This window comes from Coffea arabica, chromosome 3e (assembly GCF_036785885.1).
Source record: "Coffea arabica cultivar ET-39 chromosome 3e, Coffea Arabica ET-39 HiFi, whole genome shotgun sequence".
Classification (NCBI taxonomy): Eukaryota; Viridiplantae; Streptophyta; class Magnoliopsida; order Gentianales; family Rubiaceae; genus Coffea; species Coffea arabica.
The window spans coordinates 42,951,440-42,961,201 of record NC_092315.1 but is presented as its reverse complement, the minus strand read 5'-3'; positions in this window follow the sequence as shown (position 1 = coordinate 42,961,201).

The window sequence follows — 9,762 nt, the reverse complement described above, 5'->3', positions numbered from 1 at the left end:
GAGCTCGAGCCGAGCTTTGACTCGAGCTGCTCGCGAGCTGCTTGCGAGCAGCTCGAGTCGTCAGCAGGCCTAGTCATGATAGGTAATCTAAAAACACATTATTATTTTTATATCAGATAAAATAAAAAAAATTAGAGTGTATATTATTGAGTTAATAATAAGTGTCATAATAGTAGTGCTATAACGATACAAACTAGCAAGGGTCCTTATAAATATGTCACGAAAAGCCATTTTTGTTGTAGTGCCAATGGTTCAGCTGATCAAACAGGAGCAGCCTTGCCTTCGTTTTCTATCTCATTCACTTTCATTGGCTGCCTGTATTGTAAGAGCAACCATGACAAGAAGGGAAATAGGCCATCAAAAACCCCACAGGAGAAAACAACTTATTTATGAGTGGTCATAGTCCAAAAACTTTTACCCAGAAAACAAAAGAAACAAATGGCGTGCCCACCTTCAGAGCCACTTGTATGCTAGGTGCCAATTGCCAACTTGACATGCCAATGTTTTGAAAAAAGAAAAGAAAAGAAAAGAAAAAGTAGTGAAAAATGTGCCATATGTAAAGAACAAAGAACAAAATTAAAAGAAACTTCGAACAAAATTGAAATTAAAGGAGTTGAGTGTTGTAAGTAAAAGAAAGAAACATAAATAACTATGATACGCCGTTGAAGCGTGAATAGAAGATAAATCTGATGCTCCAAAGTTATATCTCGCAATCTTTGTTTAGCAGTATTGTAAGAGAATAGGGGGACAAAGTGGGTAGAAATATAAGTTTGTGGGGAGAAAGGAAAAAAGAATACGCAAACGAAGTTGAGGATAAGAAGATGTCCAATTGAGTGGCTAACCAATCATCCACAGATATTTTGGTAAGTTTAAAAGTAAAGCATATAATTGGGAACTTTTGGTATCTCACTGCAGTTTTCTTTTAAAGTAATTTATGCACCATTAAAAAGAAATTAGTTACCGTTTCAATTGAAGGAAAGGAAAGGAAAAGAATGGATATTAGTGGAAAAGAAACAAGTTGAGAGTAGAACGACAAAAAGTTTAAAGAAACAATATTGCTGGGATTACTATCTTATCCATTCACATCGTAGTCGCCCAATTCACCATTTTTTCTTAAAGTGAAAGAAAAAGTATTTTATGCTTTTTCTGATCTGAAATAAATTTTAGTTTATTATACATAAAAAAGAATAGTTGTCGCGTAGATGCTTCGTGAATGTGCAAAATTTCAAGATACTTAATTCTGTTACCCAATTTGCCATGTTAATGTAGATTTTGTAGCATAATTAATTCTAATTGAAGATGGCTTTTGTTTAATTCTTCCTATACCATGTCCATAGTGGCTAAATTTATTTGCTCAATATTAATTCTAATCTTAAATCCTTTTTCTTTTCGTATCCATGATTCATTCATGGTATAGGATGAGGAGATGCTTATATCAGGTTAATAGCTAGGATAAATATTTTTTTTTATGACATCTCGGCACACTGCAGCATAAAAGCAGTTCAACCTAACAATCAAGATTTGGTCTAGAAAATGAATACTCAAAACCGTGTTTCATATAATTTTTCTAGAGATTTGAGTTAAAGTATGCACCTATTTCTCTCTCTCATTGTTGTCTTAACCTGAAAATTGATATCTCTTGCACTTTTTTTTCTTTTTTTCTTTTTATGAAAAGTTTCAATTCTAGCTTCTAAAAGAAAATTTCATGTCTCAATTTCAGCAGCATCTCTCTCTTGCTCAAGATGTTCCTCTTTAAACTAAATTAGGTGAGATACAAATGCAGTAGAATAGTGTTATCATACGCAAATCTTGAAAGGAAATTTCTTGGTTGTTGATATCCCGAAGTATGTTTTATTAATCATATGATGTATGTTTCTTTCCTTTACAAAAGCCTTTGATAGCATGTGGCTTTTTCATTTTCATTTTCATATGATGATGCTAGCTATGTAGCTTTAAAGAAATGCATCGATCTTCATCTCTCCCTTTAACTTTTTCCTCTAAAAGGTCTCAACGCATCCACACAAAGCCCATTCATTAGTTCTGGGGTGCTGCCAATAAAGATGCACGAAGAGTTGGGACGGTGTGATGTAGATTGCAAAATCTAGCAGAAACCAGAAAGATCACCTTTTTCTTTTCTACTTCTACGTGCATTCATTTTACAGTCCATGCATGCACTTGATACCTTGCCAAGGAATTCCACTTGTAGCAGCCCCAAAGACCGACAATTTGTTGCAAGGGGATTTACTTTACCTTCTCTCTCTCTCTATCTATTCAACATGTACTTGAGAAAATATCGTCTGATGCTTTTCATTTGTTACAGATATTGCTACATTCTGGAGCTCAAGATAGTCCCGCTAGTAAGTCGTACCAGTACATCTTACTGTGACAACAACAAATGGCACTGAATGATTAAAAGAGAAGAGGGAGGGCCAGTTTGAACTCAGCTGTTAACGAGTTCAGGTCCACTCCTTCAGCAAACTTATTGTAGAAGAAAATGGGCAGGAAGGGATGGTTATAACAGGAATTCACTAATGACATTTTGGCTTCAACAGCATGCACCATCCCTCATGCATTTGTGACACTAATTTCATGGGCTTTTGGAAAAACAAAAAAGAAAGAAAAAAAGTTCAAATCGCACTCAAGTTACCTTCGTCTAATGCAAGGATGTTAATGTCTTTTGACTAACAAAATCTCTGTCATTTTGAACGCTTAGCATTTACCACCATTTTATAGATTAACCTACTGCAACAATTATGTTTGCGATTATATTGCAAGACGCACCAAATGTGAGGGACTATATTGCAAATCACACTCTCAGACTACAAATGTCTTTTAGCTAACAAATATCTTAGGTGTTACGGCCGCCAGTTGAGAGAGTAAAGTGGAATAAAAATAATGTTCTAGGCCATATCACCAAACACGCCAAATGCTATGGTATTTATTATGTTTAATCCATTCTGATGCCAAAGGGTAAAAGTTGCAAAATGTCAATCCGGATGAATCTTTTTCTTTTTTTTTTCAATTATTTACTTTCATTTTTCTGGATTAATTCGTGAACATTACATGCATTTGGAAACTACAGCATTTGCAAACATGAGGCTTGACTACTAGTATAAATAAGCAGCTCCACTAGCTAAGTCCTCATCATCACTTCATCCACTGAAGCAAATTAGTACCAATACTATAGTAGTCACAATACTATAGTAGTCTCGTTTGAAACCAATGGCCTCTTCAGGGTTTGCCATCGTTCTCTTTGTCATTGCCCTCACGTTTCCTACATCCCTTTTTGGTGCACACACTCCATCTTCTTCATTTACTGCGTTGAATCAGCTCAAATATTGGTCAGAATATGTCCAAGGTACCATGCCTGGAAATCTTCTGTCCAAACTATCTCCATTGAATAAGGAGCAAGCTGAACATTTCACTTCATTAGTGTCCAAGAAAAATCTTCCATTCAATGCAAATCATTGTTCTCTTGCAAACCTAGCTTGTTCGCCCAAATCATTCGTTAATAATTTGATACACAATATTTTTTATGGCTATGGCAGAATTAGCCCATCTCATGTGCAGCATGTTGATCCCTCTTCTTTCCTCAGAATCTCGCTTCTCAAACAAGGAAGCATGGTACATCTCCCAGACTTGGAAAACCAATTACCTCAACATTCATTTCTTCCTTCTCAAATTGCATCAAAGATCTCTATTGCAGAAAATGACCTACAAAAACTATTTCCTCAATCCTTGAAAAACCCACAAACAAAAGATGCAATTCAATCTACCATTGTTTATTGCAACACTCCTGCTCTTAAGGATGAGATTCAGAGCTGTGTAAAATCCCTTGAAGATATGGTTGAATTTGCAAAGACTGCAACAGGTAACAACCATTTGGTCGCATTGACTTCAAAAAACACGAAGGGTTCTGGAAAAGATTTGATAGTTGGACAGATGAAAAAGCTTAAATTTGGGAAAACTGTGTCATGTCATGAATTATTTCTTCCTTTTTCAACATATTTCTGCCATTTGCTGTCCAAAACTGAAGTTTATGCAGTGGATGTTCTTGAACCTAAGACTAAAATTCCAATTAATACAGTCACTGTGATATGTCATATGGATACTTCAGACTGGTCCCCTAATCACGTGGCCTTTAAGGTATTGAAAACCTCTCCTGGCCAAAGTGAAGCATGCCATTGGATATCTCAAAATGATCTCATTTTCATTTCTCAAGAAGATAACTAATCAGACTATCAAGCGCTGCTATACATGGATTTGTAGTAAGTAGCTGTTATTCTCTACTTAATCAAGTGTTCATATGTATCTATTTGCTTTGTGAGTGCTTTTTCAACCAAGATAGTGGGAGTAAAATTCTGATGTCTTGTAATTAAGTTTGAGTTTGAGTGGATTTGTAAACCAAGATGTGTAATATATGACATCATCTCTGTGACCGTATTATACTATGGATTAAGTTTGGGTTTGTTTCTTTTGCTTTTTTAATTAATTTTATCTTTGGTTCTACGCATCAGTGAGCATGAAAAATAAATTAATATCAACTCCAATATGAATCTGATCTTGGAAAAGGACAATAACAAAATCTCAAACATGTGATTTGGAAGCTATAATATAACTTAATTGACATTGTTTTCTTCCCTGCTTAACCTCCCAACCATGATGAAGGATTAAAATGTGACCAATATTACGGACTATGAAGAAGTAACGCAGATGGCGGTGGAGTATTATATAAATCTATTTAGTCAAAGAAATGTTCCTGCTCCAGACATTAAGGACAGGTTGTTACAAGTGGTGGATAAGACTTTGTCATCCAAACAACAATGTTTTTTAAGGTATCGTATTACTTCACATTGGTGGTAGTTACCTTCGCCAGTTTTTATAAGTGTAAAAAACAGAAAAAACCCCTTGTGGTAAATCTAATATACAGAAAAGTCCTCCATGGTATCAAAATGAACAAAACGACAACTCATGCTTTAAACTAAATTGTAAAGGTGACGGAATCTGTTAAATTTAACGGGGATGGATGAAATGACAAAAATGCCTTAATATAACTAAGCAAAAGATAGTTCAACAAAATCATTCGTTTCATTCTCTAGAGAGAGAGAATTGCGGGTTAAGAGATAGAACAAGTATATTTGTTAAAAATTAGATATAAATTTTTTTTTTAGGTTCTAATAAGCCATTTTTGTTAATTTTAACGGATTTCGTCACCTTTACAATTTAGTTCAAAGCATGAGGTGTCGTTTTGTACATTTTGAAATCACGATGAGCTTTTCTATATATTAGATTTACCACAAAGGATTTTTTTTGTTTTTTACCCTTTTTATAAATACAATGGCTAAAACTGCGTTTCTCTCTTAAAAAAAAAAAGGCAAATTCCATCTCTAAGATGTTAGGCAATAGATTAAATGCAATTCTTGTTGGGAAAGTAGTACCAGTTCAGGCACACAATATCAGAGTTAATTCAAGACAAATTACTCTTTCTCCAAGTACCAATTAAAAGAGAAATAAACCAAATCACCAAGCAACGATTTCAACAATAATAATAAAATACAAAGTAAAAGGCATAGAACACCAAGATTTTTAATATGGAAAACCCAAATTGAGAAAAACTATAGGATCTAGTCCAATCAAAATCTCCACTATCATAATAATGGGCATACACGGGTGGAGTATCTAGATGACAACAACATCATCAATGTCAACCAATTGAAATTGTTACAAATTCATCTCTCAAAAACTGCAGTTGCCATAGAAATGGGTTTGAAAGGATGTTACCAAGTGAAGAGGAAATCCAAAATCGGAGTAGATAGATGGATAGAGCTTGACGAGAGGATCGCCTGCCTAAAAATTGATTTCAGTTAGGTTTCAAATTACCATCCGATCAAGGTCTTGAAGTTGCAGTGCTTCTCTCTTTCTCTAGCTTCTTTCTCCCCAATTTACTCTTTCTCTCTTCTCAAAACTTACAAGATTGACGGCTGGAATAATTAAATGTGTTGTTAGATTCGGACTAGACCGATCGATTCGACCGGTCTGACTATGAATCGACCATCTTTCCGAGCTAGTTTGTAGTACAAAATCGCTTTGGTTAAAACCATCAAAAATTAACTAAACCAGTGACCCGGTTCAACTGGTTGACCCAATTTTCAAACTTTGCTTTCTTCTTTTTCCCAAACATAATTTGAGTCTTATTTATTAATAGGAATAAGAAAACGCCTTCCATTTAGTGTAAATACCAAAATCATTCGCTTTCCTGAATGATCTCTAAATCAAAATATTTTCATCCATATGATCTTATCATTTTAGCATCAGTGATTCCAACTTGCATTAATTTGTTTTAATTTAGTTTTCAAGTAGTTTTGGAGAATGGACATATTTTAGCCATGAATTTACATTTTTTTATATAATTATTAGGTGTATATTTGATTGCAAGTCTAATATTTTTGGAACATTTTTTATGATTGGTCGAATATAACTAAGAACTTAATTTCAATATTTCTGTAATTTATAAAAAAATATATAAAATAACTATGACGTCATGTTGACAAGAGCGGGTTTTTAAAAACAGTCCAACCGATCTGACTAGTTGACCCTTGATTCAATAGTTTAGCCAAATCGCTCCGGTTCGAGTTTAATAACATTGCAATTAATCTCACAGGTTGATATTTATTCCCTTTTGTGCGACTTCAAGTTTCAGTTAATTGACTAGTCACTTGCTATAATCTCAAGTCAAAAACTGACTCGGAAACCAAATGAACACGGGCTTTGGGCTCTAATTGTGACTTGGCCCAACAAATGGGTTGGACTCACAAACCCAACAATTCTCCCATAAATTATCTTTCTATCCCCATTGCAGACGGCATTTACGCTGGGAAGACGAATTAATGATTTCATGTTGATAGTTCAAGAGCTTGTGGCTGAGATTGATAAGAAACTCCGGGAACTGAATGTGTTAAGAGAAAGCATGTGATTAGGTGAATTGGTCTTTCATTATGCAAATATTGAGATTTTTGGTTTAGCGAATACTAGAATGATCTTGTGTTTCGCATTGTCTCCAACAATTGGATTTCAATTAGTTTAAATAGTGGAGCTGTGGGATTCTTAAAGTCCTTTCGTGGTGTTCGTCGTCAAGGAGATCCATTATCACCAACTTTATTTGTGATAGCTGCTGAATATCTTGGTCATGGATTGATTTATTTATTTGAAAATGGGAGGAGGATGTTTTTTGCATTATCAGGAGGTCAAGTTTTGCATCTTGCTTTTGCTGATGATACAATCATTTTTACACATTGCTTGAAGAGGTGTTTGAAGGTGATAAAGTGTGACGCCCCCACTTCTCCCTAAGGCGAACCAAAGGATATCCGCAGGACGCCTGCCCAACTCTCGCCAGGACTCACTACAATCCAAATTCAAAAGTTCGGAATGCTTCAAATAACTTCAATACATAATTAAAGTACTCCAAAATATCTCATACTTACAATTAGTTAGCTTTCAAACTTAAATACAATCCAACGGAATATGTACTATAGCCATCAGCTATAATACAAATTAAAGTTTTCAAAAGAAAACAATCAAGTACTATTCACGAGCACTCTTGGTCTCGAACCCTATTAAGGAAAACAAAAACGTGGAATGAGCTACACAACCCAGTGAGATTCCAAGACACTCTAGCAGTTCTAATAAATCAAACAAGTTAGGCATGATACATATATGGTTCACGATTGCACATTGGCACATTAACATGAGACAGTTATCATGTTACGAGTAATTTGAACATATCACATGTATGGCTTATGGGTTGCACATTGGCACATTAGCATGAAACAGTTATCATTATGTAAAAGAAACACGCATTGAAGGATACGGTGTTCCGGTGGAACCATTTCGGTCAACTGCACCTTATAACTTCAGAATCCCCTCGGTTTGTCTGGCCATCACCTTATCCCTCCAGTGGTAGTACTCGAGTATACCAAAATGGTGTCCCAGGGTTCCAACCTACCCGACCGAGTCTAGTCTTGGCTTGAGTAGGTCAGTAACCAAGGGCAGGGCCCAGTTCAGTTTAGAGCTTACAACATGCACAAGTAACAAGTAAATCGGTAAACGGTAAAAATTTCTCAATTTTGTAGGTCGAGTGAGATGAAGTACACACTCGCCGTAAAACTGTGGAAAAGTTCATGTGAATATGTAATTTACGGTAATCACACAATCAAGTAGTCCAGTAATCAGGTAAGCAGGTAATCAAGTAAATAATCAGGTAAACGGTGAACGGTAAACGGTAAATAATCTCGGTTAACGGTAAGATTTATCATTTTAGTAGGTCGAGTGAGATAAAGTACACACTCGCCTTAAAACGGTGGAAAAGTCCATTGAAACAATTATCGGTAGCATTTAACAATTAAACACATAATGACCATGGAGTAAACATGTCATAAAACTATTCGAATCACGTATTCCTATATGGAACACTCACCAATCAAAATAAGTGAGTAAAGAAAGCCGTCAATGATCCACTTCGGGATTTTCTTCGAGACCTTCTTGATCGCCTGAAGAAAAGTGACCAATAATCACCCTCACAATTTCACAAATTCCTTATCAAACAGGAAAGAATGCATACTTGTTTTAGAATTCAAGTCAATGTCTTTATAAGGGTTTTATTTTATCGCAGGCTAAGATTCAAAAGTGTGGATTTTAAAGTTACTGAGCAAACTCATATCCTCCATGAAATTGGGTTCAAAACAATAGATTAATATCAAGATAAGAAGTCAAGTTTCCAAAATTTCATTTTTTTAAGAAATCGGCAAATTTCGGCTTTGTGCGTCAAATTTAGAAAAATCATATCTTGCACTCAGTAGGTCAAAAAATGGAAAATATTATACCGTTGGAATCTAATTTCAAAGTACTAAAAGTTCCTAGAAGACACTTTTCTAAGATTCAAATCGGAAAACAATCATTTTTCAGCTCAAAGAGGCTGATCTGAACAGGCAAGACAGTTTTAGTAATGTTTTTTGGCAAACTTTGGAAATTCGGAAAAATTCACAAGAAGTGAACTGGCCTCCGAAATTTGTACCTCAATTAGAATTCCAATCAAGGTTTAAAACACAACAAACAGAACTGAAATTAGAGTTTTGAGTGTCAAAATATAGCAGCTCAAATTTGGTCGCTATTTATAAACTGTTCTGTCATTTTCCAGGATTGAAAGGCTATATTTGAAGTATCGATTTGGCATTGGAAATACACCAAAATTGATACACTAAGTCTTCCATATGTGTACAACATTTCTACCAAGTTTCATGTAAAAACTCCCACGGGAAGGCAATCATTAAAACAACTAAAGTTCAAGAAATGTTCCAAGGCTAATCTGCCTTCTCACGTTTCCTTCCTTTTTAAAAGCTTTGATCCACACCATCAACCTCAATTAATTCAAATGTCATAACCAATGTTCTATAAACATCCAATAAGCAATTTAGAGATAATTGACATCAAGTTTTCGAAATATAACTTCCCAAATCAGATTTGACCATCTGGCCAAGAGAAAAGGAAAAGTTTTTCAGATTCGAAGGGCAAATTTGGGACATCGTTTGGGTATCAAAATGGTCTTAGAATAACACCAATTTTGATACACCAAAACTTCCATATATGAACTATATCTTTACCAAATTTCACGGAAAAAATCACGTGGAAAGGCAATTAACAAAATGACTGAAGTTTGTGAAATTTTCAAAGCAAATCTGCCAACTCAAGCTTCTCTTTCCTTTTCAG